Genomic DNA, 11379 nt, shown 5'->3' on the forward strand with positions numbered 1-11379 from the left:
GTGTCTAAAAACAAGCTACTTTTTATGTTTTGAGTCTTATTCTAAGTAGAACGAGATTTGTTTTGACTAGACATTAGACGAATGTTCTTGGTGAGATTTAGAGTTTTTGCAGTGTGAGTGGAGTTCCCTCTGGATAAACAGGTGAAACACACACACACACGCTGTGATGTCATGAACTCACCTGTGCAGCCTCAGGTGCGGCCCCATGTCGGGGTAAAAGGGGGCGGAGCTCCGGGTCACCGGGGGAATTCCTGCTCTGATCCTGAGCTTCTTCTCCTTCTCCTTCTTCTCTTTATCTCTCCATCTCTCTTCTCCTTCTGTCTCATCTCTCAGATCAGAGTCCGGGCCTCAGCATCAAAGCAGGAACTCTGTTTATCAAACATCTGCACGCACCAGATATTAACCCTCCGCTGCTGCTGCTGCCTCATTAGCATAGGACACGCCCACTCAACGCCTAATATGGACAACACATCCAGGAACTCATTAGGGCCACGGGCCATCTCACCGGGCACTGGCCCCTACAGCTATGAAATGGTTAACAAATTTTTCGCGACGTATGCGAAAAAGAACAATAATTGGAGTTTAACAAACGTCTACTGCTCAGGCATACTTTCACCTAGAGACTTCATTTAAACTTTAAACAGTAGACACAAGTCTTGTGTATTGTCGTATTACTCCACGTTTTGATAGGTCATATAGTTTTTGATCAATCCATGGTCAATGACCATGATCATTTTTGGAGAAATTATGAGATTATAATGGGTGTGTATTGCACGGAATGTTCGTGTCAGAGTGGGTGACATCATCGGTTAGAGTGGGAGAGAGCCCAGAAAAACTCCTGATTTTTTCTCTTTCCACACTCGGCCTGGCCACAATTTACACTCTACACACATGATTTTTTCCAAATTTGTAGACAAACTTGTTCTGTTTCTCACCATGTGCTCAAAATATCAGAGAGACTTACAGAATTTAAACTCTGAGCCTCTAAGTGCGGCCACGTCTGTCTCTGCTCCTCATTGACTCCAATACAAATATTTTCTGAGAGAAGCAGAACGGACCAATGTTTTAAAACTGCCAGCATCTCCAAAATATTTACTGTATAAACACCAAAATCCTACCAAATTTTTCAGGAAGTCCTTAGAGCAACGTTGATCTGTGTTTTGTTCTGATAGGAGTTACCGTTTTGTCACCCTAAGCCTTTTGCGAGACCAGTGCAGAGGCAGAAAATCACTCTTTTTCCTCCATGTTTCTGTCTGTCTCAGCCTGGGGGGCCCCTATCGTCATTGGCAACCACCTCAAGTTGCCGTGGTAATGTCTGATTCTCAGGCCAGGGCTCGTTAACTTCATAAACAATCCACCTGACACTTGTTTAAATGTTTATAAACAGAGACACAGCTAAATCAGACTGACACAGGATGCAGCTCATAACATGTGTCAAGTCAGTCACACACACACACACACACACATCAAAACACACACACACACACACACACATCAAAACACACAGGTAACATACACATGCGCGCGTATGCTCTCCCACATTCCAACACACACAAACACACACAGGTAACTTAATGTGATAAAAGTTACACACACACACAGGTAACCTAATGTGGTTACAGCTCCTCCATATCAGTGCTTATAGAAAGATGATCATGTGTCTGTCTGATCAGCTCTGTCTTGACCTTAAGATCGTGGGTTTGATTCCCATGTTGACAGAGATGGCACAACCCGCAGTTCCCGCTCCCGTGGCCCATTCAAAATTTCCCGAGAGGAAATTTTCTAGTTAGTTTTCACGTCGCATCGACCGACTCAGATTAAAGTTTGGACTCGGTCTGGAGGTTGTAGTTTTGTTTCTCCAGGTCACATGATCAATGGAGAACGAAGGTACAGGACAGGTGAGCTACTGATCCGCCATCTGGTTCTGGTTCTGGTTCTGGTTCTGGTCCTGGTCCTGGTCCTGGTTCTGGTTCTGGTTCTGGTCCTGGTTCTGTATAAACCGGTCTCAGTGGGCGGAGCCTCCGTGTGTTTAGATCTCAGGAGCTTCAGGCTGAGACACGACGCTGATGAGGAGATTAACATCCAGACACCGAGAGAGTAGGTGTGTGTGAGTGTAGGTGTGTGTGTCTGTGTGTGTCAGAGTGTGTGTGTAGGAATGTGAGCAGTGTGTGTGTAGCTGATAACATCACACTCACTGTTTCAGCCAGACGTTTCTATCACAGCCAACAGGTGTGTGTGTGTAAACCACAACACTCACACACACACGTCCAAACAGGAAGTTCAGACTCCACAGTTTTACTTTGATTATTGATTGATCGCCGTCTCTCTGTCTCTTTGTATGAACTTTATTGACACAGTGTTTGTGTCTCCGAGGCCACGCCCCCTTCTGTGATGCTGCAGCTAATGTGTGTGTGTGTGTGTGTGTGTGTAATGTGTGTAACCACAGAGAGGAGGTAATGACAGCGTGTGTGTAAACACACGGCTTTAGCAGCACTAATGGCCCGTCTGTCTGCACACACACACACACACACACACACACACACACACACACACACACACACACACACACACACACACACACACTCTTTGATGTCAGAGTGGCGGCAGGTTCAGACAGGAAGCTGCTGCTCTCATCTCAGTACAGTAGCATGATGGATGTGTGTGTGTGTATGTGTGTGTGTACTACATTACCCATAATCCTCCTGACAGCTGCTGTTAGTGTGTTTGGTTTAAATTAACTTTTGCTGTTTTACACGATTTTCTCTCATCTTAAAGGAACATTGTGTAGGAATTCCTCCCATCTAGCGTTGTGGTTGTATATCTCAAGCAACTCAATCGTATTTTTCATGCTGCATTCACCTGAAATTGGGCAGACGGCAGACGGACGACAGCCGCTGCACGCAACGGCATAAACAAGCCTCTATGTAAACAAGTGGTCCGTCAGCACGAGGCAAAACAATACACGTGACTGACAATATGTTGTCATGGCGATGTGGTATTGTTTTACCGTCTTTCTCTGGACTTCTGTGACTAAAATGACGGGGTCAGCCCTATGTTCCCACAGCCCAATGATCCCACAGCCCTATGTTCCCTCATTTCTAAGAATTTTTTTTTCACTGAAAATTTTGAAAATTAGGCCCTATGTTCCCACAGTCCCTATGTTCCCTCAGCCCTATGTTCCCACAGCCCTATGTTCCCTCATTTCCAAGATTTTTCTCCAAATGAAACTCTAAGTCAAGTCATCTTTATTTTTATGCCGCTTTTAAAGGGATAATTCAGAGTAATTTCAACCTAGGGTCCTTTGCACCATGACCTTACCCCACTAATAATGTCTGGAATTCCTGGTGTACTTACAAACTTTCTAACGCCTCGTTTTATGAGTACTAACACTATTTGTACAACTGTAGACGTTTGGAAAATTAAGCATTGTGTTCCTACATTTCCCTATAAAGCCTATATGCTTCTGCATCGCGTCGACGGCGTACCTACGGCGTAGACCCGACGCCATCGTTGGGCATTCGGAGTTCTGCGTCGAGGGGCGTTGCTTCCGGTCACAGTAAACAATGGCAACTGAAAAACAAATGCTTTTATGGCAAATGTTGAAGCGCAGGCGACGAAGAAGACGTTTGCGGAGGTGGTCTGTCCGACCACTAAATTTACCACACTGATGTTCTGAGCGGACCAATCACAGTCCTTGCGGTTCGCGCCACCACGCGTCGACATGACGTGTAGTCAGTATTTTTTGGAGGTGGCATCAGGCTACGGCGTAGGGTCCGCGTCAACGGCAGGCTTAATTTAAGCCCTATCCTCCCGCGAGATTATTTGGAAGCACTTTTTTTCCCCCCACAATATTTGGTGCAGAGCTATAGCGGACAGGACAGACCCCCTGGTCCACGGTATTTGCTCAAATGGCTGCTTGCATTGGAAGCTTGGTCCCTGGAAACCGTGGAGGAAAGGCGTTAGTTGTTCAGAACTTCCGTTTCCACTGACATCAAATAAGAGGTGAAAATATTCATTGGCGTTGCTGGCGCCAGAACTGCAGAGCAAAAGTGTACACAAACCTGCTGAATGAAGAGGATGATGATCAAGTTATCAGAGTGATTGGGTGCCATGAGGAGCACCATACCCACCCCCAGGATGAAACCATGGTCAGCAGAGCTCAATTCCGACAAAATGTTGTGGCTCAAGTGAGGCAGGATCCAACGGTGCCAGTGAGACGAGTTTACAATGCAGAATTGGTGCAACATCGTCGGGCAGTCCAAGGTGGAGGTGATAGACCTAGTTAGAGCAATTTAGCAGGATACTCTGACCATCTGTGAAAAAATTTATTACCACTAGCTTTCTTTACCATTGTGTTCCTGTAGGTGTCTAGTAACAGCTCTCAATTTATTTATTTCCAAATCCATTGGGAAAATTCTGAAGAGTCAATCAAAGTTAAGGTGCCCAGAGGGCTCGGGTGAAAAAAAAGAAAAAAAATGAAAATTCTAATTTAAGCTTGTGAGATGTCTAACTAGGGGTTTTAAGGGGTGCTGAGTTCATTTCAACCATTAGTTTTGAGTAAAAAATGTTTCCCTGACCATATATTATTGGTATATTTGAGTTATAGTGTATGGCAAAGGGTATAGTAAAAGTCATTGTTGAACAGATTCTAGCCTATTCTAAATCTAAAGATTCCATTCTAAAAATAAATAAATAAATAAAATGAAAATAAAAAAGAAGAAAGAAATACAAAATACTTCAGAAGAGTTACACTAGTTAGAAAAAAAAAAAAACACAAATAGTGGGAACATACCGCACACTAGACTGGGTTATGAGGATCTTTAGTTTATTTCAGAGCAACGCGTTACGCTTGTGGCTTCTTCAGGCTCATGCTGAGACCAGGAAGTCAGGGGATTTTTAAAGGAAATGGTACTCAATCAATTTACATAAGTAATTGAACAAGGTGAAAACATATTTAACAATCAAACATCAATGGCTGGGGAGTACCATAGAAATGGATAAAACATATATTTAAGTGCATTCAGCAGCTTTACAGCAAATTTGAAGTACAGGTGTACCTTCAGTGATTCACTTACAGAAAAGGCAGTGTCTATACACAACAATACAACAATACAACACAAACAGGTCATATACAAATAGGCAATGTCATCCATCATAACATCAAAAATATATACATACCGAGGATGAACACAGGTGTTAATAGTGAGGATAATATCACTCAAGTAGAGCAACAATAGGCAGATCATCTTTTCGTCATTTTCAGTCAGACCAGACCAGTCATACTTCAGAAGAGTGATGACACCAACTGTGCACATGCATGATACCCAGTACATGAGTGTGGTTTCTATGGTCATGATGCCCTCTGGAAGGATTGAGAGGGAGCATTGCATCATGCAAATATTTTTGGAGAACAAACACGATTTTAAGGTATGATAGTTACCTTTTGACATAATAATAGTTTTTCCTTCTGCTAGCACATGCTTTTATCTAGTAAATTAAGAAATGCATTAATATTCTCTTGTTTATTGCTTAAAAAGAACAACCATTCACCTAGCTAATGTTAGATAACTATCTAGTTAGCAAGCATGAGAGTCATTAGCAAATGTTGATAATGTCCATAGGAGCTAGTTTATGTTGTAATGTAGTGATGAGCTAGAGCTAATTTATGTAGTAATTCAGTTTCAATAGGTACACAACTGTCTTGATCGAGTCCATGGTCCCATCATATTGGGGAAAAAAGATATAACCAGTGTGATCAATTGAGTTGTGGCAACCTTCTCTACTATAGTAACCTTAGTCTAGTTGTATGGACCACCACAGTCTGTTTTGACAAAAACCAATGGACACTTGTCTATTTTAGCAGGTACAACATGTGCATGATTAAATTATCTGACTTTGAGTAATTTAATCATGCACATATGTGTCTACCTATTATCCAGACATGGCTCAGGAATTGTATCATGTCACCTTTTACATGCAAAAATATCATATTTTTGTGAAAAAAACATGCTTTCCACAGCATCATGGGGTCCTCTCCTTCATGGCCATGGGGGAAATGGAAGGGGCTTGAAAACATAATGGTTCAGATGACCAAAAATGTGTTCCTCTTGTTTATTGCTTAAAAAGAACAACCATTCACCTAGCTAATGTTAGATAACTATCTAGTTAGCAAGCATGAGAGTCATTAGCAAATGTTGATAATGTCCATAGGAGCTAGTTTATGTTGTAATGTAGTGATGAGCTAGAGCTAATTTATGTAGTAATTCAGTTTCAATAGGTACACAACTGTCTTGATCGAGTCCATGGTCCATCATATTGGGGAAAAAATATTGAGTTGAGTTGTGGCAACTTCTCTACTATAGTAACCTTAGTCTAGTTGTATGGACCACCACAGTCTGTTTTGACAAAAACCATGACACTTGTCTATTTTAGCAGGTACAACATGGAGTTTATGGCTTGAGGTGCTTCATTTGTGATGGTCCTGGGACTGAGATTCAAAAGCTCTCAAAAGTCACCTCAAAAGGCCATCCTCAGATTGTAGCTTATTCTGAGGGTGTGGATGATGCAGCATTAATCAGAAGACTGCAAGAGGACTCTTTGTCTCGGTGCTGTGTCCAACAAACTGTTTTTTAGTCGGTCTTGGTAGAAATTATCAGGTGCATGATACAATTCCTGAGCCATGTCTGGATAATAGGTAGACACATATGTGCATGATTAAATTACTCAAAGTCAGATAATTTAATCATGCACATGTTGTACCTGCTAAAATAGACAAGTGTCATGGTTTTTGTCAAAACAGACTGTGGTGGTCCATACAACTAGACTAAGGTTACTATAGTAGAGAGAAGGTTGCCACAACTCAATTGATCACACTGGTTATATATTTTTTTCCCCAATATGATGGACCATGGACTCGATCAAGACAGTTGTGTACCTATTGAAACTGAATTACTACATAAATTAGCTCTAGCTCATCACTACATTACAACATAAACTAGCTCCTATGGACATTATCAACATTTGCTAATGACTCTCATGCTTGCTAACTAGATAGTTATCTAACATTAGCTAGGTGAATGGTTGTTCTTTTTAAGCAATAAACAAGAAAATATTAATGCATTTCTTAATTTACTAGATAAAAGTGTGTGCTAGCAGAAGGAAAAACTATTATTATGTCAAAAGGTAACTATCATACCTTAAAATCGTGTTTGTTCTCCAAAAATATTTGCCATGATGCAATGCTCCCTCTCAATCCTTCCAGAGGGCATCATGACCATAGAAACCACACTCATGTAGCCTACTGGGTATCATGCGCACAGTTGGTGTCATCACTCTTCTGAAGTATGACTGGTCTGGTCTGACTGAAAATGACGAAAAGATGATCTGCCTATTGTTGCTCTACTTGAGTGATATTATCCTCACTATTAACACCTGTGTTCATCCTCGGTATGTATATATTTTTGATGTTATGATGGATGACATTGCCTATTTGTATATGACCTGTTTGTGTTGTATTGTTGTGTATAGTCACTGCCTTTCTGTAAGTGAATCACTGAAGGTACACCTGTACTCAAATTTGCTGTAAAGCTGCTGAATGCACTTAAATATATGTTTTATCCATTTCTATGGTACTCCCCAGCCATTGATGTTTGATTGTTAAATATGTTTTCACCTTGTTCAATTACTTATGTAAATTGATTGAGTACCATTTCCTTTAAAAATCCCCTGACTTCCTGGTCTCAGCATGAGCCTGAAGAAGCCACAAGCGTAACGCGTTGCTCTGAAATAAACTAAAGATCCTCATAACCCAGTCTAGTGTGCGGTATGTTCCCACTATTTGTGTTTTTTTTTTCTAACTAGTGTACTCTTCTGAAGTATTTTGTATTTCTTTCTTCTTTTTTTATTTTCATTTTATTTATTTATTTATTTTTAGAATGGAATCTTTAGATTTAGAATAGGCTAGAATCTGTTCAACAATGACTTTTACTATACCCTTTGCCATACACTATAACTCAAATATACCAATAATATATGGTCAGGGAAACATTTTTACTCAAAATTAATGATTGAAATGAACTCAGCACCCCTTAAAACCCCTAGTTAGACATCTCACAAGCTTAAATTAGAATTTTCATTTTTTTTCTTTTTTTTCACCCGAGCCCTCTGGGCACCTTAACTTTGATTGACTCTCCAGAATTTTCCCAATGGATTTGGAAATAAATAAATTGAGAGCTGTTACTAGACACCTACAGGAACACAATGGTAAAGAAAGCTAGTGGTAATAAATTTTTTCACAGATGGTCAGAGTATCCTGCTAAATTGCTGCTAAACTAACCATCAATACCAGCGTTTCAGTCAGTCCGTACAACAATGCAGAGAGCCAGGTCTGAGGCAATGCCAGAGATACCAGCCACTGTGGATGAAGTGGAGGTTGCAGGCTCATGGGCCCAAACATGGGCCCAAGACCTTTTTTTGTTACATGCTGACAATGATTGGGGCATACTGGTGTTTGCAACAAATGAGAATCTCACCCTGCTGCAACAATGAAGAACAACTTACATGGATGCCACCTTTAGGAGTTGCCCTCGACCATACAGACAGTGTGTGTTTTACCATATTGGGAAACCATCATGGCTTTGTACTGCCTCTTGTTCATGTGCTTATGGAGCAGAGAACTATTGGACACTACAGGCAAGTACTTCAGGCTGTCAAAGTGGCCATCCGACAAGTAACCCACCACAATTGGCGCCCTCAACTTGTCGTCTGTGATTTCGAAAATGGCCTGAAGACAGCACTGGAAACGGAGTTCCCTCTAGCCATGGTTGGAGGGTGTTATTTTTATTTCAACCAATCCTTATGGAGGAAGATCCAAGAGCTTGGATTGGCTGTTCCCTACCACCAAGACCGCACCCTTGCTCGGGTCATCCGCAAAATCATGGCACTGGGTTACCTATCGCTTGCTCTGGTTCAGATGAACTTTAACACACTTGTCAACAGCAGACGCTGTAGACGTCTTGTGAGACACTACGCTGCAATGGATGAGTTCATCACCTACATGAGGAACACGTACATCCGCCCTGGATCCACCTTTCCACCAGTTATGTGGAATGTCTTTGAGAGGGACATGGACCAAAGAACGAACAACCATGTTGAATGTGAGTAATTGCAAAATGACCATCTTGAATGTGTGCTGTTGCAAAATGTCTACAAGTCATTTTGATGTTTGATCTTTCTATAATTGTTTAATTCTAGCTTACCACCGGACGATGAATGATACAGTGCAAGTGCGCCATCCCTCTCTGTGGCTATTCATCCGTCACCTGAAAGACTGCCAGACGTTGACTGAAGAAACCATCATGCTGGCAGAGAGAGGTGATGCACCTCCACGACGGCGACGCAAATGGAGAATCTTAGAGACCTCACTGGTGCGACTGAAGGCACAGTATAATGGTGGCAATCGAAATATTGAGTCCTATTGGAGCGCTGTCAGCCACTGTGTTGTGGAAGAGTTGCTCTGGCTTGTGGACATGTGCTTTTCCTGGGCATCATTTTGACAGGTTCTTTGCTAAAGTGAAGCTCCCTATAGTAAATTGACCTTTGTATTTTTTTTGTTCTTGAAATAGTCTTCAAAGGATATGCCTGTTCCTGGCACATAAAATGTTGAAAAAGCAATAAGCCCTTTCCAGTTTTGAGAGAACTGCATAAATTGTGCAGCAATGTTTTTTGAATTTGCAACATTTTTTGCTTATTATTATTGTTCAATCTACAAAGGACAGCAGTCACAGCACTTACAGATTGCCTGTTCCTAGCACATAAAAGGTTGTGTACTGTTCATTAAAGAATTCTAGAAAGGTAATTGTGTGCTGTGTCTAAATTGCACTAACTCATGGAGGTAAGTTTAATTTCTGTATAAGGGTTCGTCACTCAACCCTATGTTGGAGTAGCAGTGTTGGAAGGGGTCAAGCCCTATGTTCGAAGATTTAGCTAAAAGCTACATTACATCTGTAGTCAACTGCTACTGGATAATAGGTTGCGTGTAATTGACTACCAAATTGGGAGAAATGGGGATAAAATCTGATGCAAATTGATGATAAAGGAAATGTGGTAACATAGGGCCTAATTTTGGAAAGAAAAAAAAAACCTTAGAAATGAGGGAACATAAGGTTGAGGGAACATAGGGCTGTGGGAACATAGAGCTGAGGGAACATAGGGCTGTGGGAACATAGAGCTGAGGGAACATAGGGCTGTGGGAACATAGAGCTGTGGAAACATAGGGCTGTGAGAACATAGGCACGCTCCCAAAATGACATCTGGTTTGTTAGCGACGGCCGTCTGCCCGACTGCAGGTGAATGCAGCATCAGTGTAACGCTCCGTTCCTCCTCACTGCGTTACCGCGGTGACTTTTCACAGACGCCACCTCCACCTGAGCCGACAGCTCCGGTGTCTCCGCTGAGTTTCCGTGGTTTCCTACCGTCACGCTGCCACTGAAGGTAAAAACATGGAGACACCACATGGCAGCAGCACCGAGCTTACCGTCTCCATGGAGATATGAATGATATGAACGGCTCATTCAGAGCTGAAAGGAACACTTCACTTTGTTGATGGGGGGGATTACTGATTAATGAAAAACAGACTGAAGAACCAAATAATAGATTTTCATGAAGAGACAACAGAAGAAGTTACACAATGTCCCTTTAACATTTGTATTTTTAACATTTAAAGGTCCAGTCTGTAGTAATGAACAAAGTTTATTGTTAAAATCTGAATCTACTACCATGAATATTTAAGCAATATACCGTATCACTTCCGCTTCGCGTCGGGCCGAAGAACGCCCCTTAGCCGTGGTATAATGAGCATAGACCACGGACTGGAGTGATATATTGCTTTTATAAAACGGTTACCAATAATGACAATATGAAAGAGGAATACACAATTAATTTCTTGTAGTTTTATTCAACCAGAAATATATATTATTCAATAAAATAGCCTCACTGTGAAAAACTAGTCCCAGCTGTCCAGACGTTAGCTCCAAGTAGCTCTGCATCTGGTCTTTTCCTCTGTCACTGCTCAGTCCCCTCTACCATTGTTAACCCTCTGGAGGTCAAAGTTCACCTTCAACATGTCAATTACACTACTTTAGTCCATTTGTTACGAAGGAGTGTTAGGGCCAGTCAAAAAAAAAAAAAAAAAAGCCAGACCGATCAGGACCAGGTATAAAAATAAATAAATTAAGAAATTATCAAAGTACAATAGTCGGTGGCCATGGCTGCCTCTACAGATGCCTTGATTAAGCTGTAGGCTACTTCAGAATCGGCCTCAGTAATAAGGATATTCTCTCTCTGGCTCATAAACACGGTGAGGTCGTTAAGTATAAGGAC

This window comes from Trachurus japonicus, chromosome 21 (genome assembly GCF_045865225.1).
Source record: "Trachurus japonicus isolate A0001 chromosome 21, Traja_1.0".
Lineage (NCBI taxonomy): Eukaryota > Metazoa > Chordata > Actinopteri > Carangiformes > Carangidae > Trachurus > Trachurus japonicus.